This window comes from Apodemus sylvaticus, chromosome 14, assembly GCF_947179515.1.
Source record: "Apodemus sylvaticus chromosome 14, mApoSyl1.1, whole genome shotgun sequence".
Taxonomy (NCBI): Eukaryota; Metazoa; Chordata; class Mammalia; order Rodentia; family Muridae; genus Apodemus; species Apodemus sylvaticus.
The window spans coordinates 87,080,407-87,107,485 of record NC_067485.1 but is presented as its reverse complement, the minus strand read 5'-3'; the positions used below and the strand labels follow the sequence as shown (position 1 = coordinate 87,107,485).

At 41.4% G+C, this 27,079-nt stretch overlaps 1 protein-coding gene across 7 annotated transcripts in view; it reads right to left on the bottom strand.

Annotated features, from left to right (window-relative positions):
* Nucleotides 1–26,722, bottom strand: part of Larp4b (La ribonucleoprotein 4B) — an 81,548-nt gene extending 54,826 nt beyond the window's left edge. For 5 of the 7 annotated variants that reach the window (XM_052157689.1, XM_052157691.1, XM_052157694.1 and 2 more), the window contains exon 1: nucleotides 26,423–26,721. The gene's annotated coding sequence lies outside the window, so the exon portion shown is untranslated. Of the gene's footprint in view, nucleotides 1–26,422 lie in introns of all 7 variants that reach the window. The other 2 variants (XM_052157692.1, XM_052157696.1) reach the window with 1 other exon arrangement.
* Between the last annotated feature and the right edge of the window lie 357 nt (nucleotides 26,723–27,079).

Genomic DNA, 27,079 nt, shown 5'->3' with positions numbered 1-27,079 from the left:
GTAGGCTTTATCCCAGGAATGCAGGGTTGGTTCAATATACGGAAATCCATCAATATAATCCACTACATAAACAAACTCAAAGAACAAAACCACAAGGTCATTTCATTGGATGCTGAAAAAGCATTTGACAAAATTCAGCATCCCTTCATGCTTAAAGTCTTGGAGAGAACAGGAATTCAAGGCCCATACCTAAACATAGTAAAAGCAATATACAGCAAACCGGTAGCCAGCATCAAACTAAATGGAGAGAAACTTGAAGCAATCCCACTGAAATCAGGGACCAGACAAGGCTGCCCCCTTTCTCCTTATCTTTTCAATATTGTACTTGAGGTACTAGCTCGGGCAATTCGACAACATAAGGAGGTCAAAGGGATACAAATTGGAAAGGAAGAAGTCAAACTATCATTATTTGCAGACGACATGATCGTCTACCTAAGTGACCCAAAGAACTCCACTAGAGAGCTCCTACAGCTGATAAACAACTTCAGCAAAGTGGCAGGTTATAAAGTCAACTCAAGCAAATCAGTGGCCTTCCTATACTCAAAGGATAAGCAGGCTGAGAAAGAAATTAGGAAAATGACCCCCTTCACAATAGCCACAAACAGTATAAAGTATCTTGGGGTGACTCTTACCAAACATGTGAAAGATCTGTATGACAAGAACTTCAAGACTCTGAAGAAGGAAAGGAAGAAGACCTCAAAAAATGGGAAAACCTCCCATGCTCATGGATCGGCAGAATCAATATAGTTAAAATGGCCATTTTGCCTAAAGCACTATACAGATTCAATGCAATACCCATCAAAATCCCAACTCAATTCTTCACAGAGCTAGAAAGAGCAATTATCAAATTCATCTGGAACAACAAAAAGCCCAGGATAGCTAAAACTATTCTCAGCAACAAAAGGAAATCTGGGGGAATCAGTATCCCTGACCTCAAGCAATACTACAGAGCAATAGTGTTAAAAACTGCATGGTATTGGTACAGTGACAGACAGGAGGATCAATGGAACAGGATTGAAGATCCAGAAATGAACCCACACACCTATGGCCACTTGATCCTCGACAAAGAGGCTGAAAACATCCAATGGAAAAAAGATAGCCTTTTCAACAAATGGTGCTGGTTCAACTGGAGGTCAGCATGCAGAAGAATGCGAATTGATCCATCCTTGTCTCCTTGTACTAAGCTCAAATCCAAATGGATCAAGGACCTCCACATAAAGCCAGACACTCTGAAGCTAATAGAAAAAAAACTGGGGAAGACCCTTGAGGACATCGGTACAGGGAGAAAGTTTCTGAACAGAACACCAATAGCGTATGCTCTAAGAGCAAGAATTGACAAATGGGACCTCATAAAATTACAAAGTTTCTGTAAGGCAAAGGACACCATCAAGAGGACAAATCGGCAACCAACAAATTGGGAAAAGATCTTCACCAATCCTACATCAGATAGAGGGCTAATATCCAATATATATAAAGAACTCAAGAAGTTAGACTCCAGAAAACCAAACAACCCTATTAAAAAATGGGGTACAGAGTTAAACAAAGAATTCTCACCTGAAGAACTTCGGATGGCGGAGAAGCATCTTAAAAAATGCTCAACTTCATTAGTCATTAGGGAAATGCAAATCAAAACAACCCTAAGATTTCATCTTACACCAGTCAGAATGGCTAAGATTAAAAATTCAGGAGACAGCAGGTGTTGGAGAGGGTGTGGAGAAAGAGGAACACTCCTCCACTGCTGGTGGGGTTGCAAATTGGTACAACCACTCTGGAAATCAGTCTGGCGGTTCCTCCGAAAACTGGGCACCTTACTTCCAGAAGATCCTGCTATACCACTCCTGGGCATATACCCAGAAGACTCCCCACCATGTAATAAGGATACATGTTCTACTATGTTCATAGCAGCCCTATTTGTAATTGCCAGATGCTGGAAAGAACCCAGGTATCCCTCAACAGAAGAGTGGATGCAAAAAATGTGGTATATCTACACAATGGAGTACTATTCAGCCATTAGAAACAATGAATTCATGAAATTCTTAGGCAAATGGATGGAGCTAGAGAATATCATACTAAGTGAGGTAACCCAGACTCAAAAGGTGAATCATGGTATGCACTCACTAATAAGTGGATATTAACCTAGAAAACTGGAATACCCAAAACATAATCCACACATCAAATGAGGTACAAGAAGAAAGGAGGAGTGGCCCCTGGTTCTGGAAAGACTCAGTGAAACAGTATTCAGCAAAACCAGAACGGGGAAGTGGGAAGGGGTGGGTGGGAGGACAGGGGAAGAGAAGGGGGCTTGCGGGACTTTCGGGGAGTGGGGGGGCTAGAAAAGGGGAAATCATTTGAAATGTAAATAAATTATATCGAATAATAAAAAAAAAAAAAAAAAAAAAAAGTTAAAGAGCTATCACCAGCTTGTCTGACACCAAGTAGGCTGGTTTTGTTTTTTTTGTTTTTTAAAAGATAAACCTGGGATATCTTAATATGAAAGCAAGGAAACTATTCATGGTAAGTGTGGCTACACTGCAAGAACACTAAAGCCACATGCACAAGCAAACAGTAGGCTGCTCAGTAAGAAGACAAAGGGGATTAGGGATGCAGGGCTCAATTCCCCAGCACTGTGTAAACTAGGTGTAAACAGAAGAGGCAAAGGTCTTGAATGTATATAAAATATGGTATCCAAAAGTCCCTGAAAGCTAAAAACATCGCCTCTATACTATAAGGACACCGATTGATTATCCTACAGATTACTAAGGGAAACAGTGATGTAGTCCACCTCCCCCAGATGAATCAACATTTCATAATGACAAAACAGTTATCAAGAGAAGAAAAGCCTCAGTAAATGAATAATGAGTGATTTTTTAAAATATCAAGATGTGGGCTGTAGAGATGGCTCAGCGATTAAGAGCACTGACTGCTCTTCCAGCGGTTCTGAGTTCAATTCCCAGCACCCCATGGTGGCTCACAACCATCTGTAATGGGAATCCAATGACCTCTTCTGGTGTGTGTGTGTGCGCGCGCGCGCGCGCGCACGCAACAGCGACAGTGTGGTCACATACATGAAATAAATAATTAACAAAGAAAACAAAATGTTAAGAATTCAGTGCTGAAATAAGTGGTTATTAACCTAGAAAACTGGAATACCCAAAACATAATCCACACATCAAATGAGATACAAGAAGAAAGCAGGAGTGGCCCCTGGTTCTTGAAAGACTCAGTGAAACAGTATTTGGCAAAACCAGAACGGGGAACTGGGAAGGGGTGGGAGGGAGGACAGGGGAAGAGAAGGGGGCTTACGGGACTTTCGGGGAGTGGGGGGGGGGGCTAGAAAAGGGGAAATCATTTGAAATGTAAATAAATTATATCGAATAAAAAAAAATAAAGACATAAAAAAAAAAAAAGAATTCAGTGCTGAACAGTGGCATACACCTGCAGTCTCAGCCTCAGGAGTCTGAGACCAGGGGCTTGGACTGTTTGTAAACAACACAAACAACACTAAAGGTGACATCTCACAGGAGGAGGGAGGTGATCATCAATACAGGATAAAAATCTAAGTCAGATACTGACTGGAGCCACTTTTCAGTCTAGTCAGAGAACCTGGAAGTCTAGGCATTTTTTTAATGTGGTAGCAACAGTACCATCTAAGAAGCATTCTGGCAACCATTTAATCAAACCTCTAGATCTGATTCCCAATTTAAAGAGAATACTAAGGAAATGCATGTTAAGACAAATGGCCTTGTCTTCTATATCAAATGGCCTCACTTCTATATCAAATACACATTTTATAATGGGACAAAAATATACAAACTACAAAAGTTTTCACCAAAATAACCTAGTGTAATGTGAGAACTATTCAGACTTTGAGTTAGATCGAATTTAAAATTTCATTTTGGATACAAGAAAAAATTACATAGCTAAAAAGAACATTAAAGAATGACAGTGATTTTACTGAATTCAATAAAGGCGTTCCAGTTCTGTTCATTTGAAGTGGCCTTGTCTAATAGAGATACAAACCAAAATTCTTTATTCATGGGCCACACTCTAACAGACTCCCTACCCTGCTACTTGAGAGGCCAACTTGGGAGGAGCACCTAAGGCCGTGAGCTCAAGACCATCTGTGATGTGACTACAGTAAGAACTTCACATGTGCACAAGCACGAAACTTAGGGAATTAAGTACACCTAGGCTATAGTTTGGGTGTGGTGAAATGTCCTCTGTCCCCCACAGTTTCATGTGTGTGCAAACACTTAGTCCCCAGCTTGGGGACACTGTTCTGAAAGGTTGTGTAACCCTCAGGGGATAGAACACAGCAGGAGGAAACCCATCACTGGGGGATGGCCTTGGGATTTTATAGCTCAGCCCCACTTCCTGTTCCCTCTCAGCTTCCCGACCTTGGATCCACTTCCTGGTCTCTCTTGGTGTCTGTCTGTCTCAGTCTCTATCTCTCTCTCCTTCCCCCTCCCACCCCCTCCTTCCTGCCAAAGTGGAATGCAAGGCCTCACACAGAGAGCCAGAAGCCCCCTGAATGGGAAAGACAATCTGGAGTTTAAATATGCTAATAAAGTTTAAGAAGGAAAAAAGAAACAAAACTACAAGGATGGCAGATCATGGCTGCTGAAACCAGACAGTACAGGTCAGCAGAGTGAGGTTTATGAAACTGTCCTCTTTTGTTTAAATCTAAGGAAAAATAAGCACACACATATGACTTAGATATACTACTGATACTCAAAACGTCTCATTTATTTATACCTAAAATGTGTCCTGATGAAATCAAAGAAAATGTGTAAACCATTTTTATGAACAATAATTGTGTTGGCTTTAGTGATAAAAAGGAAATAAGACATTTAACTACAGAAAAGCAGAAGCTAGTACAATCAATCACAATTACTTAAAAATTGACAAAACCCACAAAGTAAAAGGAAAAAGCATGATGTAAAATGATAAAAATTGACAAAACCCACAAAGTAAAAGGAAAAAGCATGATGTAAAATGATAGACAGTAAAGTTGTAACTAGATTTTTAAAATTCACATAACTTAGCAATTACTTAAAAAACAAAACAAAACAAAAAAAAAAAAAAAACTAGAAAGAAATAAGCCAAGAGACTAAGAATGCATGATTAAGGTTTCTTCTTGCACGCTGGACAGATAGACACACTGTAGCAAGGATACAACAGTACAACTCAGCCCACTGATTATCACTCAAACACAATTGGCTCACTGCAGAGCTGGCCAAGTAAGTACTCTATCTCTTCCACCATCAGTATCCATGCATAAAGTATACAGTTCACCAAGGTCTCAGTCTCATGACTGCAACCAAGCAGTTAAGAGATGAAACACAAGGAAGAGTACTAGATGCTACTACACAGCCACATGCTCCAAGAACTCCAACCTAATTTCTAAATTTCTAAAAGTTTACCAAAAAGGAAAAAGAAAAAAAGGTAAATGAGGGGCCAGCAAGACCGCTCAGAGGGTGGAGGTGCTTGAGCACAGGCCTGACAATTCACTTCATCTGGAGATCCTATGTGGTAGGGGAAAAGAATGAACTCAAGAAAGCTGTCCTCACTTCTACACATGCACCCTGGCATGGGTCGGGGTCACACACACACACACATGTACAAGTATGCACACACACACACAAATAAATTTTATAAGTTAAAAAAAGTAAATGACTAATATTCAACTAGGTAAGTAAACAGTTTTCCTGAATAAAGAACACAGGCTATTCACAACTACACACCTACCTTAAGTATTGTATGGATCCCTGGGCAATCAATTTTAAAGGCCAAATTGTTTTTACTTTTAATGTCCAAATGTATTTATAAGTGAAAGTTTACCTACTAGACCCTCACTTCTTTGAAACTAAGTAAATTCATGGGGGGGAGGAATTGTCAAAGCAGTTCTAACAAGTTATTAAATATAACGCTAGCATTTTAAGGCTGGAAAGAGGGCTATTTCTTAGTGTTATTAATTTTCTATTTCTAAAGAGGTGTAAGGAAGTGAGACAAGATAGAACTGGAGTGTCTCACTCATTTGCTCCATGTTGCTAGATCATATGCTAGATCATATTCTCTCATCGCTTGGCTGTCAGCATCATTCTGAATGGGTATTCAGGTCTTGGTGTCAGTCTCAGTCTCTGTTTCTCTGTCTGTCTGTCTGTCTGTCTGTCTATCTGTGTCTCTCTCTCCCTCTCCCCCACCCCCCTCTCTCTCTCTCTCTCCCTCTCTCCCTCTCCCTTTCTCTCTCTCTCTCTCTCTCTCTCTCTCTCTCTCTCTCTCTCTCTCTCTCTCTCTCTCTCTCTCACACACACACACACACACACACACAAAATATGTAGAGTTCCTCAGGGGAGGCAATGCTGCTTATTTCAACTCACACAAATTACATAAGAATTCATCTTCAATAGTGGAAATATGTACAGAGAAAAAAGACTGCTGACTCCAGGAAGGCTGCTATTCTAGCTCTTTGTTTTTACAGACTTGGTATCTCTATAATAGTCTCTTCAACGAATATTATTATAGTAAATGTGTTACTCAAAAATACTGGCAGATGAAAGAAATGAACCCAATCTCAACACAGTACTTAATTGTACATTTGCACTGGCACCCAGCACAGGTGTACTCCTAATCAGACATGACCAATAAGCTTTCAGATTATTTTAAATTTCCTTTTATGCATGCACACCTGTGCTTCTACTGAAACAGCCAATGGTGGGATTAGAGTTGTTTGTGCTGAGGGAGAGGGGGTGATAAAAATCAGATTCCAGATACAACAAAATCTGACTGGAAAAGTAATCTATTCACAAGAAATATACCAAATAAAATTGTATTTTTAAATGTCACAGCAGTAAAAAGCTAATTTAGAACCTCTGACATACAGCCAAGGAAAGCTGGGAAAATTCCACTTAGCACCTGCGGCTCCTCCCAGCACTTCTCAACCTCCCCTCCCCCCCCCCCTCCAGCCAGAGGCCACACTCCCCCCCCCTCCCTTCTGATTCCTATAATAACTCAGCCATTTTGACGACAAACTCTCTTGGGCTCTTGGTACTCTGCCCTGGGCCTCTTGGTCTTGGTCCACTTGCCCCCACTTCTCTCATGGTATGGTTTGTGCATGCTCAGACCAGGGAGTGGTACTACTAGAAGGTGCAGCCTTGTTGGAGTAGGTGTGTCACTGTGGGTGTGGACTATAAGACCTCATCCTAGCGTCCTGGAAGCCTGTATTCTGCTAGCAGCCTTCAGATGAGGATGTAAAACACTCAGCCCCTCCTGTGCCACGCCTGCCTGGATGTTCCACTTTGATGATAATGGACTGAACCTGTGAACCTATAAGCCTACCCCAGTCAAATGCTGTCCTTAAAAGAGTTGCCTTGGTCATGGTGTCTGTTCACAGCAGAGAAACCCTAACTAAGGCACATGGCCTGGTTCAGTCTTGACCTTTCCAGATGCCTCTGGCTGTTCTCTCCCTCATATGTACAATACAACACTTCTCCTCAACTATACCTAGGAGCCATCACGTCCTCACTTTCATTCACAAAGTTCTACAAACAATACTTGTTTGAAAACATTTTTAACTGGCATTCTTAATATAAACCAACCAACCAAAACAAAACAAACACCTGAGAATTTGGGTCATCTCATTAGGTAAGCCTCTGCTAGGGAAGATGTCATATTACACTTTAATATTCTGACAAACTCCAAATCACCACTCCAGTATTGGTTTAAAGGAAACCCAAAACACTACCACGCAGGATTTGGGAGTAGGAATGACCCCTCTCATTTTGCACGTGGGCAATCACAGCCTGGCAGGACGCAGCCCTTCTCCCTCAGAACAACGGCTCACTTCTGCTCTGTACTGTGCTCCTCCTTCCATAATCATGAGAAAGTTGTTTCTACAACACTTCACACAACTGAAAAGCCAGGCAGAAAAGGAGACAACCCCATTAGGATTATCAACCTAAAATGCAGGCTTGACTGATTCACCTATCTTTCTTGGTCATTAGGGAAACAGCACTAGCAGGAGATGCCATACCTTACACTTTAAGTCTCTGAAAGGTTCAAGACTACATAATTATTTTATTTAACCTAAACTGGGAAAGCATGTAAGAGAGGAAAAGGGTTTAATCAAAATGTTAAATAAACCCCATGTGAAAAGTCAATTGTCTCTCAATCCCTGCCTGCTTATAATACATTCTGACATTTGTTTACTGATGACTTTAAAAAAAAAGTCCCTAGGTCGAATGTGTCAGGGTTTGCCATGTCTCACCTAGCAGTCAGTATGCAACTTTTCCCATTACTAATTCAACCGCGCCCTGGCTTGTCTGTGTCTTCTTCCATCATGGCTTTGAGCTCAGTCTGTTACTTGGTCCTGCTAATTTGCTGTCAATGTTGCAATTCAATTAATGTATGTTCTTCTGTTTACTCAAGTCATCTCTTTAAGATGAACATAGGGTGGTATATACCCGTAATCCCAGATATTAAGGGGTGGAGTATCCCAAGTTAGAAGCTGGTCTGGACTACATAGCTAGACCTGTCTCAAACAAGTCAAACAAAGTACATCCAGAATCCAAAGAAAGAAAGAATAACCTGTCAGCATTTCACATGTATTACAGCTACCCTGACAAACGGCAGGGCTTCCTGACTCCAATCTTTTCTATCTGTGCCTTACATTCACCACTTCTTCACTGGGCAGCTTTAGTAACTTTTTTTTCTTTGAGTAGACAAACATTTTCTTGAGACCACTGACATTTCTCCGAAAATCTTCAGCCATTTACATGTGAAAACACAGAGTTTTAATGAACAAGACAGTTATATCAGTACATGCTTGTCTCACAGAATTCACAATCTGTGGCTAGAGAAGACCTTCAAGCCTGAGAATATCTCTAGAGGTGTGCTAGAGGGGTGAGGAGGGAGTGGGGGAGCACCCTCTTAAAAGCAAGGGGAGGGGGGCTAATGAAGGGGAGACCAGGAAGGGGATAACAATTGAAATGTAACCAAATAAAATGATTAATTAATAATCATAATAAATTAAAAAGAAACCTACCATGGAGAACTCATCATCACTCAACTGTTGAATGGGGAAAAAAAAATCTCTGTTCACCTCACCCTTTGTAAAGGCTGCGCATCATCCATTCCAATGTATATTCACAATTAAGAGTCTCAATCAAAGATATACAAACAGTGAAGGTTGAAATTTTAAGCAAACTTAGAAAACTTAGAAGTGAGCATTGAAGCCGGGCAGTGGTGGTGCACCTGTTTAATCCCAGCACTTGGGAGGCAGAGGTAGGCAGATTTCTGAGTTCGAGGCCAGCCTGGTCTACAGAGTGAGTTCCAGGACAGCCAGGGCTACACAGAGAAACCCTGTCTGGAGGGTGGGGGTGGGGGGAGAAGTAAGCATAGAAAGAAGGGTAAAGCTAGAGCTGAAAGCCAGCTAGAGATACGCAAACTGCTCTGCCAGAGGCAGGCCTGTTCTTAGGGATAAAGCCGAGACCTAAAATCTGAGGTTTCTGATCCCTCAAAGCTGGTTTGGAGGTCAAGCAAGAGAGCACAGCTACTCAGAGACACTCCACCAAAGATGAGTCCTGCTCTAGGGCAAGTCATCTTCTTCACTCAACTTCCGAGGAGCACACATGGACAGTAAGGACATCCACCAAGCCAGGTAGGTTGGCCAGTCAACCCTGGGAGCAGCGGAGTGCCACGCATCTATCAATCAGACTGCCCTCAGATACCTAGCACAGTTTCCGAACACCTGTCTTCACTTTTGCTCTAACACATTAAGTGATGAGTTTCACAACAAAACCAACTTTAATACACCCGAGACAGACAGTATTTTTACTTTTTTTATCCCAAGGAAGATTATCCAACAACCAAAATGTTACAGTTTTTGGAAAAATTGAAATACTTCTAATCTGTATTAATGAGTCCACAAACCCAGACAAAGCAAGAGCACCTTTAACAGGTGATGAAGGCTGTGAAACCCACCAAGCTATGAAGCTCGAGAGAAGAGAATAGTTACTTGCTGACAAAGCAGATGACACTTACAGAAAAGGCAACTTCTTCTTCATAGCCTAAATTACAGTCCTGACTCTATGTCCTCTAGTCTTGTTACATGAACATGCAAATCGCCTTCCTAGAAAACTAAACACCAAGCTGGATGCACACCTACAACACTAACACTTGGGAGGAAGAGGCTGATGGGTCTCTCTGAGTTTGAGATCAGCCGGGTCTGCAGAGAATTCCAGGACAGACAGGGCAACTGAGAAATCCTATCTCAAAAAAACAAAACTAAACCAAAAGCAACAGCACACTAAAATGAGCTGAGAGTTATCAAGGTTACACGTGCAGTCCCAACTTTGAGCCCTAGTGTCCAATGCCAGCATAAGTAATAACACAAGACTGAATAACTGAATAAACAACTGAATAAATAACTCATTTAACAGCATTATAAACGATAAACCACCTTACTTTAAGATATATGAATATGCAACCTTAATTCTCCATTTAATGTTTGTATATAAATAAAAGTATGTAGATAAAATATGGTATCTATATTTTATATTTCAGTGATATGGAACTATTTCCTAGCAATTATAATCCTGTATTCCTGGAAAAAAAAATCACACGTCCTAAGTGAAGGCCAGGTGCCTAAATATAAACTAGATATATTTTTTTTTAAACTTTTTTAATACAGAAACTTCTGGGAACAAAAACCCATTCATCTCTGGGAGGCAGAGGCAGGCTGATTTCTGAGTTCTAGGCCAGCCTGGTCTACAGAGTGAGTTTCAGGACAGCCAGAGCTACACAGAGAAACCCTGTCTTGAAAAACAAAAAACAAACAAACAAAAAAAAAAAAAAGGTTTTGAGAGGGCAGTGGTCGCACATGCCTTAATCACAGCACTTGGGAGGCAGAGGCAGAGGCAGAGGCAGAGGCAGAGGCAGAGGCAGAAGCAGATTTCTGAGTTTGACGGCCTGGTCTGCAGAGTGAGTTCCAGGATAGCCAGGGCTACACAGAGAAACCCTGTCTCAAAAATAAAAAAACAAAAACAAAAACAAAACAAAAAAAACAAAAAAAAAGGTTTCTAGGAAAAGCCAAATAAGTAACTGGAGGTACAATGGTCCTGTGTTAGTCCCCACCTATAGTCTGGGTCCTATTCTGTCTTTCCCCATCTTCAACATTTCCTGCTGTAACTGTTTCAAAAAGCCTGGGGCTGGAGAGATGGCCCAATCATTCAAAGCACTTGCAGAGGGCCTGGGTTTGGTTTCAGCATCCACAAAGCAGCCCCAGGAAATCTGATACCTTCTTCCGGCTCCAAGGGCACCAGGCACATGTTTGATACACATACATATGCTCAGGAAAAAACACTCATACATACAAAAAGAAGTCTTTTTTTTTTTTTTTGAAAAGCAACCCAATCTTGCCTCAAAAGACAGAAGAGATGTGAAATGAGAAGTGCAGGAGAGGAGAAAACTAAAATAAGAGACAGGTCAGTCCTGACTGGATGTTCTTGTGACCTTGTTCCTGGGAGCAAGCCTCTCTAGCACAACCTTTCACAGCCTGCTCCTTTCTCCAGCCTCACCAGCCATCAACAGTCTCTCCCCTGCAATACCACTGCTATATCTCTCAACAGCACAGCACAGAGCAGCACAGCACAGCACAGCACAGCACAGCAAACAGGGAGTCTGCTCTGCCTTCTCCCCCTCTGGCCTGGTGCTTCTGCTTCTGTAGCTACTCTTTCTTAACCACCCTGAAATGTTCTTCCTGTGTGCTAAGCAGTGTAAGAAGCTCTATAGCCCATGCAATTGAAAGGAACTGCAAAAGCAGTTACAAAAATTAATGTGTGCATACTTTACTAGAACGTTTGTGTGTGTTCTTTCTTTTGATCTTTGCCCTAGACCTGGTCCTTCTATTGATGTTCTTTTTACATAAGCCATAACACATCACTGTTTCTTTAAAGCACATCTAGTACAGATGGAAAATGATCTAAATACACAATGTTTATAGAAGAATTATTATTATCTTGTATGTTGTGTGTGGACACCTTTCATGCCACCCTCAAAAACACATTAGAAGCTAATTCCCTCAAGACAGGGACTACCAAATAGGTCAGGCCCCCACAGATCCTCATCAGTCTCCCCAGAACAGGCCATACAAGCACAACACCATACACCCAGTTTTCCTTTTTCCTATTTATTTACTTTACCTTATATGTATTAATGCTTTGCCTGTATGCATCTATGTGAACCAAGTGCAGGCCTGCAGATCTCCTGGAACTGGCATTATGGGTGGTTTTATGTGGGTGCTAGGAATAGAACCCAGGTCTTCCACAAGAGCAACAAGTACTCTGAACTGCTGAGCCAACTCTTCACCAGCCCCTAACTCTTCTTCATGTGTGCTCTAAGTTATCTCCCCAGACCCTCCACTATATTTATAATTTAAGAACTTTTTAAAAAAGATTTATTCATTTTATGTATATGAGTATGCTGTAGCTGTCTTCAGACATACCAGAAAGGGGAGATACCATCTGATACCAAGGGATCAGATACCATTACTGGGTTACTGGGAATTGAACTCAGAGCAGTCAGTACTCTTAACCACTGAGCCAGCCATCTATCTCTCCAGCCCCATTTATAATTTCTTAGTGAATGAAAATGGTCAAAATTCTCTCTTGACTACTTTGATTTCTAAGATACAGTATCCATTTACAGTAATTAAATTATATAACTGCACTAACAGAGGGTCAATGTGAACAAGGTTCTAAGGCTCTGGTGAAGAGGTAACTCAGCCAGGAGAAAAGACACCTGCAGAGGAGGAGCCTATTAGCCACAGTGCAGAGCAGTCCATTCCATCCATTCCGCAGGTGCCTGAGATTTCACAGGAAGAGTACCTAATCTGGTGAATGCAATCAGAAACACCGGGGCTCCAGAGCTTCTGCCTCTTCTTGATTCATGCCCCTGTGAACACTTTCCACAAAGCTAATTCACAACTGTATGCTAAATTTCAAGACAGCTATCTAACCAACAGAGTGAACTTTATATGGTTTGACAGACTCCTATATATCAGTTGTTTAAAATAAAGTAATTAACCCTATTGTTCTTTTAAAACAAAACCTGATAACCCCTATTTGAAGGATATGCAAATGACCCAATTAAAAACCTGCAACTAGATTGCTATAGTCTCTTCTCAGAAAAGGGTCATTTCTAAATTGCAACTTATTAAATTCTTCAGAAAGCCAGTACCTCTGAAACTATCCTAACTTCTTAGTTTCCTTACATTTTCTAGAATTCTAGAAGGCAAGTTGGTTTTCCTAAAACATGGGCCTCCTCAGATCAGTTCAAAATCTCTAGCCTGCCCTTGGGATGAAATACAAACATATGCAGCTATTTGGATATTACTTTTCTTCCTCCCAACAGGGCCTGAGTTAATTATGTCTCTTACTAGCCCTTTCTATCCTGGAATATGGCACAGCAAATTATGATCATCCCATCAAATCCAAAATTTCTTCACAGGGAAAGACATCCGTGCCAGGCTGCCTGCCTTGTTCACACTGTGCTCCTAACAGGACCTAATAGAGTAGACCCATTAAGTGTGTGTCTAATCATTCTTTTTTGTGGCAATAAGTGTGGGAAGACTTGCCTAGCAATTAAAATAGAAAGCACAGGAAACGAGATGGTTCCAAGTAAACCTTCACTCCAGTTGATGGGTTACACACAAAAGACAGTAGTTGTAACTTAGGGTATAATTACTTTGAATAAATTTTCATCTTCATTTTAGTCTCTAGATTTATGTGTATGCATATGTGAGCATACATGGATGCACTTGAGATCTAAGAGTTACGTATCAAAGAGTGACATTAAAAATTCATTTAATATTAAAACAACAAATCAGTAAAGAAGTCTCTTAATGGCAAACACATACTAAAGCAATTATTTGTATGGGAGGAACAAGTAAAAATGCTGCTTTGAAAATCTGTTCAAAGCTTATCCCACTGGAAAGATATTTAATATAAATGACCAAATACTCAAGCTAGACACCTACAAATACACTTTAGCCTTTCCGCAAATATGCTTCATTTGTATATTCCAATTGTCACTAAATTCTTCAGAAAAAAAAATCAACTGTGAACCAAGTAACTACTCCAAATTTTCAGGTCTCACAGTGAACACAGGCTAAAAAACCCAACTAGAAAGTATGTTCTCAAGTACAATGAACACTTGCCTGGTATACTGGCTGGTTTTGTGTGTCAACTTGACACAGGCTGGAGTTATCACATAGAAAGGAGCCTCAGCTGAGATCCAGCTGTGGGGCATTTTCTCAATTAGTGATCAAGGAGGGAGGGCTCCTTGTGGGTGGTGCCATCTCTGGGCTGGTAGTCCTGGGTTCTATAAGAGAGCAGGCTGAGAAAGCCAGGGGAAGCAAGCCAGTAAGAAACATCCCTCCATGGCCTCTGCATCAGCTCCTGCTTCCTGACCTGCTCGAGTTCTAGTCCTGACTTCCTTTGGTGATCAACAGCAATGTTTCCACGGTATAAGCTGAATAAACCTTTTCCTCCCCAAGTTGCTTCTTGGTCATGATGTTTGTGCAGGAGTAGAAACCCTGACTAAGACACCTGGGAACTGGACGCCTTCTCCATCAGGCATAACAACCACATTCCCCTGGATTTTCTCATCAACAGCACTGTGAGGACATCTTGGAACAATGGAGACAACACAGTACCTTGTGCATAACATGTTTAAAATTCCTAAGTGCTGAAATACCAAACTGTTCACAAAGCCACAGTATCAAACTACAGTCTTCAAGTAGTAAGCATTACAATTGCAGACAAATTAAAATTTACCAAAATAAGCCAGGTGTGGAGACAGCACTTGGGAGGCAGAGGCAGGCAGATTTCTGAGTTCGAGGCCAGCCTGGTCTACAGAGTGAGTTCCAGGACAGCCAGGACTAAACAGAGAAACCCTGTCTCGAAGAATAAATAAATAAATAAATAAATAAATAAATAAATAACCAAAATAACCGTGTAAATAGTACTATTAAAACATAATGAATATCCTCTAACATGTACAGAAGGGATACAACACTTCAGCTTAGTACTGTAAAAGGTTTGTCTCCCAGCCAACTCTATTTCTCAAATGGGTTACAACTCAAGACAGGATTATACTCCCTTTTTAATAGATAATATATACCACTTAATAATTTTTTTAAAGATTTATTTATTTATTTTATGTATGTGAGTACACTGTAGCTGTCTTCAGACACACCGGAAGAGGGCATCAGATCCTATTATATATGGGGATTGAACTTAGGACCTCTGGAAGAACAGTCAGTCCTCTTAGTCACTGAGCCATCTCTCCAGTCCACACATAATAAATTTTGAGCAGAGAATCCACATCAGTACTTGTAATTTCAATTAGCTGGATGGGGTGTGGCTCACATTAAGTACTTGCCTACCCAGTGAGAGGATCTGAGCTCAACCTTGAGGACCACGACATTGGTTTTGCTTTTTTTTTTTTTTTTTTAAGAAGCTTCCAAGCTTCCTATCAATTTAACTACTAATATACACTGTGGTATACCTCCGGCTTCAATGATTACATTAAAACTTTTTCATCAGAGCCTAAAATATCTTTCTCTTTTTAAGACTGTCTTGTTATATCAGACACACTAGGATTAAACTTAGAATCCTCCAACTTGTTCTTCCTGAATGTTGGGAGTAGAGATGGGTAATCCCCAAGTGGCTAGAGCTTGCATAGCTAACATAAGCCCCAGATACAAATTATTGTATCATCTGAGTCCAAGGTGGTGAACAAGACTTTTTTGGGGGGGCAAGGGGTTTAGTATTGTCATTATGGGCTTGAAAATATGAAACTAGAAAACAACGTCACTTCTGTCTTTCTGAACTGGAAAATGCAGAGCAAACTGTCCTCTGGCCTCAGGTGTTCTGAAGAATGAAAAACATAGATATTCAGTCTTCAGAATTATAAGACAAGCACACTGTTGTGAGCTGTTGTAATGTATTCAACTCTCCAATTTTGTGGGGAAACTTGTTAAACTGAGAACCTAACACACAGCAGTTGTTTGACTTGAACACAGCAAACAAAACCACAGAAAAGCTCTCCCAAAACTCACATTCCTTCTAGCTCAAGTCTCTCCTTTTAAAAAACACAGAAGCTGGGCTTTGTACTCACCTTTAATCCTAGCACTAGAAGAGCAGAAGCAGGGGGATCACTATGAGTACAAGATCAGAGTAGAGCTACAGAATGAAGCTTTGTGTCTTTAAAAACATTAACAAAAGCCACACACAAAAATGCAAGCTATGACATTGGACCTTTGAACCTATACATATGTTCCTATGTTAGCACCAAAGATACTAAAATGAACTCAATTTTAGTAAGTATACCATAAAATTAATATGAATTTCTCTTGAGTTACTCTTTCTTAAAGGTAAACTATAATCCAGTCTGTTTATATTATATGAATTGGGGGATGCTAAATCACAACACAATCTGAATCAAGGATGCTGGATATTCTAGAATGACAAAATCCTTAATTATCCTTGACTACATACTATCATGTACTACATAACATTTAAGTTAAGGATAATGCAAACATAATGGTGACCCTATACATTACAAAGGAGCTAAATATTCAGGGTGAAGGGCCCTGGAGAAATACTTCAGTAAGAGTACTTGATGCTCTTGTAGAAGACTGGCATTTGATTCCCAGCGTTGACAAGAGGATTGCAACTGTCTGTAACTCCACCTCCTGGAGATCTAATACCTTCTTTCTGCTCTTGGTGAGCACATGTACTCACATGTACAAACCCTGCCACCACCTTAGCCTAATTCCAATGCGCAATTAAAAAGAAAAAGAAAATATATACACATATATATGAATTCCAATTGCCTATCGTTACTGTAGCTACTGCAATGTATCTAATATCTAATTGCACATGTTACTCACCGCTGTAGTAATGCTGATATAAACAAGCCTACTATACTACCAGGTATGTAAAAACACATGAACAGATAATATTTGATAATGATCATGTATGATCCTTACTAGTTTATTTATTTACTACACTATTTCTTGAGTATGCCATTTTTTAAAATCTTACTATAAAATAGCATGCCATGTTATATAGGCACATGCTATGTATTGCACATCTCTCACTGTAACCTTGACTATACCAAAAGGCTAGGTGAAGTGACGAGCCTCTCCTGTTTGTGCTAAGCATTCTAAGGTAAACACTCTAGTAATAATTAAACAGCCTAACTGCATTTCAGAACCTACCCTATCATAAGCAACAAATAATACCACCTCAATCTTTTTTAAAGCTTCTTTAAGAAATCTGCTTTTAGGGTTGGAAAAATGGGTACGATTCAGAGCATGTACTGATCTTCCAAAAACCTGGGTTCCATCCCCATGAGGCAGCTTATAAGCCTGTAACTTGTAGTTACAACTCCCTGTAAATCCTATGCCTCTTGCCTCTAGGCACCTACCCCACTTACCCTATCCCCAAAGCAAATAAATATTTTTAATTTGCTTTAAAAATTAAAATGGTTCTTTGAAATTCTGCAACAGAAATAAAGTCAGTATGTTTTGCCCATGCCAAGGCTGTTTTTACAGACTTGCAAGTGTTCTGACTGAGCATGCAGCTAGAGTGTAGTGAGTCTGGGGTAGAGGGGTCTACACTGGAGAAGAGCCAGGGTCTGAGTCGGAGGCCAGCCCAGCTCCATATCCAAACCCTGGAGTTACCATCCTAACTCTCACAAACCAGCTAGCTGTATTTCCAACCAGTATAACTTCTGGTTAGAAGTTCTTCAGAGCTCTAAAATCCTATAATGAGATACTGTTTTTTTGGCAATTGATAACTAGTTATCAAATTTCAACTGGCAAGAATGTAGACCTAACAAAACTCAAAATCTCAGAAAATGACTGCAATACCTAAAAGTGATACTAATTTTTACCTAACACTATATGAGCATCTAGTAATTCCAGACAGATAACAACAAAGTTAAAAACTAATGAACCAGGGCTAGAGAGATAGCTCAGCAGTTAAGAGCACTGACTGCTCTCCCAGAGGTCCTGAGTTCAATTCCCAGCAACTACATGGTGGCTCACATCCATCTGTCATGGGATCTGATGCCCTTTTCTGGTGTATCTGAAGACAGTGACAGCGTACTCACATATATGAAAAAACAAACCTTTTTTAAAAAGACCTTTGAACTTGGCCTTTGTTTTAAAAAAAAAAAAAACCTCATGAAACTAGAGTAAAGCTTATTAAATGCTATGCTAATATTAAGCATTTGGTAACTTAAATAAATTTAATGTCACCTCCACATAAACTGAAACCTGGGCATCCAGAATTTCTTTTGCCTCTGCATAAAACTGAGCTGACATTATTTTGGTATACAATGGATATGCAAATATATCAGTACATTCCCCCCCTCCCCCAGACAGGGTTTCTCTCTATAGCCCTGGAACTCACTCTGTAGGAACTCAGAAATCTGCATGCCTCTGCCTCCAAGTGCTGGGATTACAGGCGTGTGCCACCACCGCCCAGCGCAGTACATTTTTTTTTATCTTGAACTGTAACCTCATGAGTTTCACATATGCACTATATAACACACAATAAAAGTACTTTCAATATTCTGAACTTAAAAGACACAGTACACCAAGAGTGTCCCTGGATTTGATTGAAACCTACTAAAACACCATCATTCTGAATTGGGCGGTATTCTGTAGAAACAATTTGAATTTTTCACGTCATGGAATTAATTCTATGACTGAGTGCTTCTGGCACTTTTGGTTTTGGCAATTCTAGTTTTTACCTCCAATCTTTTTGTGTTTAGTTTTAATTCACCCTAAATTAGCCACTCTTGAAGGACATTTTCAATAGAAGAGGTTTAAGTTTATCAACATGAACATAAAAACATAAGAGCTGTACAAGAGTACAGAACACACGCCCATCACTGGGCACAGAGCTTCTTGTGTTTCACCCTTTGGTCTTCCTCGTGTTCTCTCCCTCCCTAAAGGTGTAAAGAAGCAAATATTGCTGACTCACCAATTACTCATACACGAAACTAGTCTGTACTCCGACTGACCTGTTAAAGGCCAACACTAATTTGCATTCTGGCATGATAGCAGTACCTGGGAAAGTATGGGTGTCATCCACTAAGGTAACAGAACCTAATGACTATGCCATGCAATTTTGACTTAGAATAAAACCAAGTACTCACATAAACAGAATTCCTGAGACACACTAACAGAAATTTTAAATATTATACATTGTCTTTTAAATGTTTTTACCTCCTAAAAGCATTTTTTAAAATGTTCTTACTTTTCTAAATATTTAAAGGCACACTTTTCCAACAATACTTTAGGTCTACTTTTAAGTTTTTGTTCACACAGTCACAACTAAGTGATTAAAGCAATAGACTACACCCCATAAAAGTGTCCTCAAGAATGGAAATCTTCTGATCCCTTATAAGCTATTAGGAAGAAGATTCAGTGCTCTCCAACTTGACCAAAAATTTCCCTTTGTACAGACCCTGGTTAAAAATTAATTGGGAGTCCTTTTAGAGGTTACTGTTACTAAAGCAGAGAAATTCAATTCAAGTGAAAATGCCTAGCAGGATATAAATCTCAACAATGAAACATAAGGATATATTGTAATCAACCAAGAGAAAGAAGGGCTCAAAAAATACTAAGACTTTACAGACTAACACCACTCCCCTACCCCAGAGACAGGGTCTCATATAGCCCAGGCCTTGAACTCCTGCTCATTCTGCCTCTACCTCCAAAGTACTCTGATTACAAATGTGGTCATCACACCCAGCCTATAGAAAGGTTGTACAAGGTATTTTTTTTTAAATCAATGTTGAAACTGTTCAACAAGAGTAACATTGAAGCCACCTGTAACTTTACATCAAGTTGGCCAAGGAGTTTGCAACCTACACTGTAATCAACCCACAATAAAAATACTAAGCTTTCCGAAATGTGAAAACAAAACGTTCCCATTTTTCAGAGATGCTACTAAAAAAAGAATGTTAATTAGTTTGCCTCCATAATATCTGAATTAACAATATACTTTTAAACAACTGACAAATGCTAGCAGAGTTAAGGTATATTTTTAAACTATTTTTAAGCCTGCATGATTTCGAACTGCACAAACTAAAGGAATCTAAGCACGTTACCCTGCCTGTAGACTAGAACTGGGCCTTTTCAACTAAGACCAAGGGAAGTAAAAGAAATCTGTACTTGTCTGTGAGCTTATTTCTGCCTGGTCCACATCACTTCCCACAGAGCAGAACAAGCATCTTCTTAAGTGTTTACCATCTTTACTTATGACTGCATATGGGCTCGGGCCATAGCACCCATGTGCCGTCAGAGGACAAAGCCAACTTCAGGAACTGGCTCTCCCTTCCATCCACATGGGGTCTGGGGGGCAACTCAAGCTTGTCAGGTTTGGTGGAAGCACCTTTAGGTTGCTTAGGTTACCTCACCACCTCCAAACAATTATTTTTAAAAGCCAATTCTGATCATGTAATTCACTACTTAACACTCCAAGAGTTTCCTGATGTTCTCAGGATAAACAACAAAATCCTCAGCCTACACAGGGACATCCAAGGCCTACTTCTTCCCGATTTTTCACCCCATTAAGCCATTTCTACATTAATTTGCCACAAGCTCTTTGTTCCTGCTCACCTCAAAATCAGTACAATGTCATTCTGAGAATGCTGCTCTAGTCTCCTTTTCTTCCCCCCAGGCCCACATCTCTGACCTGTTGGACACTGTCCTTTTACACTGGGTTAAGTGGCTGTACTCCTACTTTAGCGAACACCAGGATGGTCTTCAAATGAAGACCAAATATTTTGCTTTATTCACCATCACTGGCTGGAGTTTATTAAATTCCTTAGGGAGGAGCTCCAGAGCACATGCCTAGAACAAACAGGGTTTCTTCCCCAGTACCGCACCCACCGCACCCACCACACCCACACACACCCACACCCCCCCCCACACACACACACATACATACACATCATTTATGGCACTTTATGTCTGATACAGTTCTGGGATCTGGATTCACACCAATGAATAAAATTAAAAAAAAAAAAACCCTTGTATATGTCATGGTGTTTATATGAGTACAGAAAACAGACTACAGGTAAACACTGTGTATGGCATTTTATAGTTCTGTAAGAAAGATGAAGGAAAAATGCGGGAAGGAAAGGAGATAAAGAGAGCCTAGGGCCACCATGACATAACATTTATCACAACTGTCACTGTCAAGGAACCATGTAGCCGTCACAGCATCTGAATGCCAGTGTACATGACATTAATATTACATTAAAATATATTAGAAATACTATAACTACCTTGGGGTTTGTTAAAAATAATTTAATTTTAAAGCAAAAGACAGAAGGAAAAACAAACAAAAACCTACCTAAAGAGATTAAGTTTATAGACTGAAGACAGTGAAATCTGAGGTCCCATAGTTAAGTTACTGCACCTAAACCATTTTATCCATTAAATACAGCTATGAAAGGTCAGATAAAACTTTGTAAAAGTAACTTTATAAACTAGAAGAAACTTGACGATATCTCCTTTTCAGGTGTCCAATTTTGTTAACAGACATGTGGTCGGCAATGCCTCTTACACACCTGGAGGACGTCCCTAGCCATGTCTCCATTCCTCATTACACCAGGAACTCAAGGGGGAAAACAGTCGGAAACTTCCCCATAATAATGTCCCTGAGTTGTGTTGTAAATAAGATGCAACAAGTAAGAAGCACCCAGTCTAAACTCAGAAACTGGCAATGATTCCTAAAGAGCCATCTTCAGGAATTATTCAAAGTATTAAGAAACTAAGCAAAACTTAAAAACAAAAAATACATCCTGGGGAGTGGGGTGGACATCCAATTTCAAGCAGATAAACTACCAAGCGCCAGGACCGCAACACTGTGGGGGGAAGGGCGGAACAAAGGAGAAGAAGGTCGAGAAGGTGGAGCAGAAAATGAAGAAACAGACATTAGGTTACAGTGGGCAAGTCATGGATCTTAGAGAAGTCCTGGTAAGTTTCTAGGAAGGGTCAATCAACCGGGACATGCCTGAAAGGCAGTATCTGGATGGAGATGGCAAAAGCAGTTTGTGTAAACACAGGACTATTTTATTCTGATCAGCAAAGAAGTGCCCTGAATAAGAAGCTTTAAGGAAGACTTAGCAGGCAGACTTCAAAAGGATATTTTCAGTCTTGTATCAGTGAATATTAAGCTACCTCTAAAAAATAACAAAGCAGCATGTTTTTCATTTGTGCTAGGTACGAAATATTTTCAAATGCCTAGGCCTCAGAAACTAGCTAGGGTTGTAGGTATAGCAAGGAAGAAAAAGATCACAAAATCAGCAGTATCACTCCAATACAAATCCTTCATGATTAAAATAGGGGTCATGACAGCTTCCACAAAAAAGAGGTACAAAGACAGACTTTATAAAGGCACAGAGACAAAAGGTGTGGAGGAGGAGATCAAGGAAGGGAAAGGAAGGAAGCATAGCTAATAATTTTCCCCCATTCCAAGGAAGACATTTATACATGGGAAAATAAAGCAACTTGTAAAAGCACAATATTAAGGGGAAATATTTCCAAGTTGGAATTTATCTTCCTTCTCTTCTGGTTTTGTTTTCACATTTATCTATTTATTGTGTGTGCAGAAGTCAGATGATAACTTGGAGAAATAGGTACTCTCCTACCATCTGGGTTCTAGGGATTGAACTCAGGTAAGCAGGCTTGAGAGCAAGAGTCCTTGGCGGCTGAACAGAAGGCCCTTCCTTTTCTTAAGGGAATCTAGAGGCTTACTATTCCAATTCCATACCCTAATAAGAAAACCCTTTCTAATTAAGGTAACTGCAGAAAACATCAGCTCCAAAACATCAACAAGTCTAGCAATTGAGAGCAAACTAGCTGACCTGGTGGTGCATGCTTGGAATCCCAGTTACTGTCAGGCTGAGATGGGTGGATAGCAAGTTAAAGAACGGCCTGTGGGCAACTTAGTGAGATTTTTGCCTTAAATTTTAAAAAAAATGAATTTTTGTAAAGAGTGCTGGGGGTATAGATCTTGCCTAGCATAACCAAGTACCAGAGTTCAATCCTCTGTACTGCCAAGTCAGTCAGAGCAAAACAAACTAAACCAAGGACTCATGAATTTAACCCTTAGATAGTAATAGACTCACTTCCTATGTACTCTAAAATGAACTCTCACAGAAAAACAAAAACAAGCTGCAACAAGACAAGATTTCTCTACATGAAATAAGAACATAAGCAAACTGCAGCAGTGACCCTTAACAGACTCGGCTCCAACGTCTGCACTTCCTTCCTTCCATTAGAAAAAGGTTGAAAGCCGGGCGGTGGTGGCGCACACCTGTAATCCCAGCACTCTGGGAGGCAGAGGCAGGTGGATTTCTGAGTTCGAGGCCAGCCTGGTCTACAGAGTGAGTTCCAGGACAGCCAGGGCTATACAGAGAAACCCTGTCTCGGAAAAAAACAAATCCAAAAAACAAAAAACAAAAAACAAAAAAAAAAAGAAAGAAAGAAAGAAAAAAAAAAGAAAAAGGTTGAAATGGTTCAATAGTAGTAATTAGAAAATGAAACTACAATTTTTCTGCTTCTACTAATCTGAAATTAAGGAAGGAATATACTTTAAACCTCAGAGAATCCACAAGAGCACTGCGTGTGAGTTAAGTACTCTATAAGAGCGAACGGGCTTCTGAGGTACAAACCTTAACCCCAAGTGGCAGCCCATCAAAGACCATCATAGAAACCCAGACTATAATCCTAGTTCCTATTTCAGCAGAACTATGAATGTCCCATGACATAAAAACGACAGAGGAGTCTATCAGCCCTTTCTTGGCTGCTAACATCAACCACGTCTAAAAGTTTATAAATCTGAGTACTTGCTGCTTCCTGAAGGCAGTTTATTGTAATTACCATTAAGCTGATATCCAAACTTTCACTTAAAATTTCAGAATTTCGTTTCATATAACTTTGTGAAGACTTCTTCATGAAAACAGGTAACCACCTGTGAAGTATGTTTCCACGGAGTTCAAATACATCTTGTCAAGATTTGTACATATTTGGGTAAGTCACATAAATTTAATTCTTCAAATCTCAGGTTTTTTTCTTTTTTACAAAATGGGCAAGCCCCCAGACCCTTATTATTACATTGCTGCTACATAATTTCAGCCACTCTTTTACAAAATGTGGTAAAATGAATGCTAGCAAACTTCTTTTTTTGCTTTTGTTTTTTGGGATTTGTTTGTTTGCTGTTTTTTTCGAGACAGGTTTCTCTGTGTAGCCCTGGCTGTCCTCAAACTCAGAAATCCACCTGCCTCTACTTCCCAAGTGCTGGGATTAAAGACATGCACCACCACTGCACGGCTAGCAAACTTCTACAACCATTATAATCATCTATTTTCTCTCTGGATCCTATTCACATATAGTATAGCACCTTTCTCCAAACTTATATGCTGCCTCAGAACCTATCTTCTATGCCAAAGACATGTGATCAAGGCATGTAATAAATTAAAATTGACAGCTATAAGATAGAATATCAAAATTAGGAATTCAGTAACAATAAAAATAACAAATCACAAACATCTACGTGCTTCATGCTTACCTCAGTCTTATGAAACTTTTCAGATGAGAATTTTAGTCACCAAGAAAATAACTTTTTTTCCCGGTTTTTCTAGGGTTTCTAGGGTTTCCCTGTGTAGCCCTGACATTTGCTCTGTAGACCAGGCTGGCCTCAGATCCACTTGCCTTTACCTCCCTAGTGCTGGGATTAAAGGTGATTCAGGATATCTTCTAATGACTGAGAAGCCATGCCATTTATACCCATATAAAGAAGTCAACTCAAGTCACACTAGTATTCCAAAATATGAGATTAAATATATTTCTAACTAATGAAGGTTTTAAGAGAAAATGTACTGACTATAAAATAAACTTTCAGAGAACATTCTACTTTAGCAATTCCAACAAATCTCCTTAAACTATTTCTTGTACAGCTTGACTACAAAACTGGCTTTTAGTATATTAAACACAAAGGAAAAGCCTCAACCATTTCGACTTCTGTAAATTAACCGTGACTGTAAATAAGGCAAGCCAACCAAATGAGGGGAGTATAGAAATCGCACATAATATTCTAAAACATACATAATATACTAAAAGACCACCAAAACCAAAACCCATCACTCCTTTCTCCTCTTGTGGTCTTGCAAACCACCAACTCAAAACAAACTGCAAGTGCATTATAAATATTCAACTCAATTTGAAAAGGAGAGTAACTAAATATCCTAAAAGAAACACTTGTAGTTGCTATTGCTTCTATTTGAAACTCCTTGTTTAACTGTGTGCTACAAACTAACTCCACTGAAGCACTCTTCGTTTGTTCAGTTACGGAAAACTTCAAAGTTTCAGTTTATGATGAAGACAAAAGTATTCCACCGCCAGAGAGAAAGTCTGGAGTGGAAGGCAGATTGAGATCATTTTCTCCGGGTTGTTTTCTCACATTTCGAGTCTGTCCAAATTTCAAAGCCACCTTACACCAAAAAATGAGGGGGTTAACAAGATTACATTCACTGAAAGTCACAAGATGCAATGACCTCAACTCTGAAGCAAGCTTAATGTTCTACTATACACCACTGAGAAGCAGGTGGTTAAGACGTTACCATGAGTCTTCACATTTGATTTTTTATTTCTTAACTATTTCAAAGTCGGACCCGCTCAAGTCTATCGAGTGTAAAGGGAAAAGGGAGCGGCATTCCAAACACACACACGAGCAACAGGATCCTAACTTCCTGGTTCTAAAGGAATGCGATTCCCTAATGAGCCATCTCTCTCCACAGCAGCGAGCGCGGCTGTCTGTCCGGTCTCCGGCGGGACCGAGGGGGGCGAGGCCCCGGCGCCGCACTGCGGGTCCCGGGCGCCCGCCTGCCTGCCCGCCCTCGGGGCGATGGTGGCCTGCGACCCCAGCCCATTCTCCTCGGGCTGCATAGGCAAACCCTCGAGGGCCTGGGGGACGACTCTGCACACGTCTCGCTCCGCTCCAGTCCTCTCAGGCCAGCGCCGTGTCGGTCAGGTCTGACCCCGGCCCGCAGGTCCTCCCAGGTGCAGCCTAACCCGGGCTGCCCGGCCACTGCTCGGCCTGCCCTGCCGCTCCCTCCACGGCGCTGCCCCTCTCTCTGTCCACCCCAGCGCCGGCCCCAACCGGGCCCCGGCCCTGTGCTGTCCCCTCCCCGCCCGGGCCCGGCCCTGCCCGCCACTGGCCCAGTCCCTCCGGGAAGATGGCGGCCCGGTGACAGGCTGGTGGAGGCGCGGGTCCGAGCACGGGGCGCGGAGGAAGGCCGCCCTGTCGGTGACCGAGGACGGCCCGCTCACCTGTCAGCCGCCCGCCCCGCCCGACCGGCCGCCCGCGGGCTCGTCGCCGCAGCCCCGGTGCCCGGCGACCGCGCAAAACACGCGGGGACGGCCGAGGAGGGAGACGGCAAGAAAAGGCGGCACGGCCGGGCCGGGCCGAAGACAGCAAAGAAGGGCGGGCGCGGGCTTGGCAGCGACGGCAGCTGATCCTTCCTTTTTCGGGCCCGAAAATGTCTCAACCTCGAGACTCCAGATCCCCAACGCTCCTTCCCGTTCGCATGAGAACACACAGATCCCACTTCCGGGGCCCTGCGGAAGTCCCACCCCCGCGCGGCCCCGCGCCCTACCCCGGCGCCCTCACCCACCCGGCCCGCCGACTGGCGTTTGGCGCCCAGAGAGAGCCTAGCGTCATGGCGGCGCTGCGCAGTGATTGGCTAAGAGGGGACGCGAGTCCTCCCTTCTACTTCCCCGGCCTCTCCGCGCGCACCCATCTCGCGGCATCTGTGATTGGCGCGTGCGCGCACGACGACGCGGTCCCCCTCCGCCCCGCCCCGCCCCTCCCCGTCCCGCCCTGAGCTGCTGCGCGCGCCGCACACCCCGTCTCTCCCCGCCCATTCTGCAAGCCCCGCCCTGTAGCTGACGGAGCACCAGTTGTAAGCAGCTTGGCCTCTTGTCAGC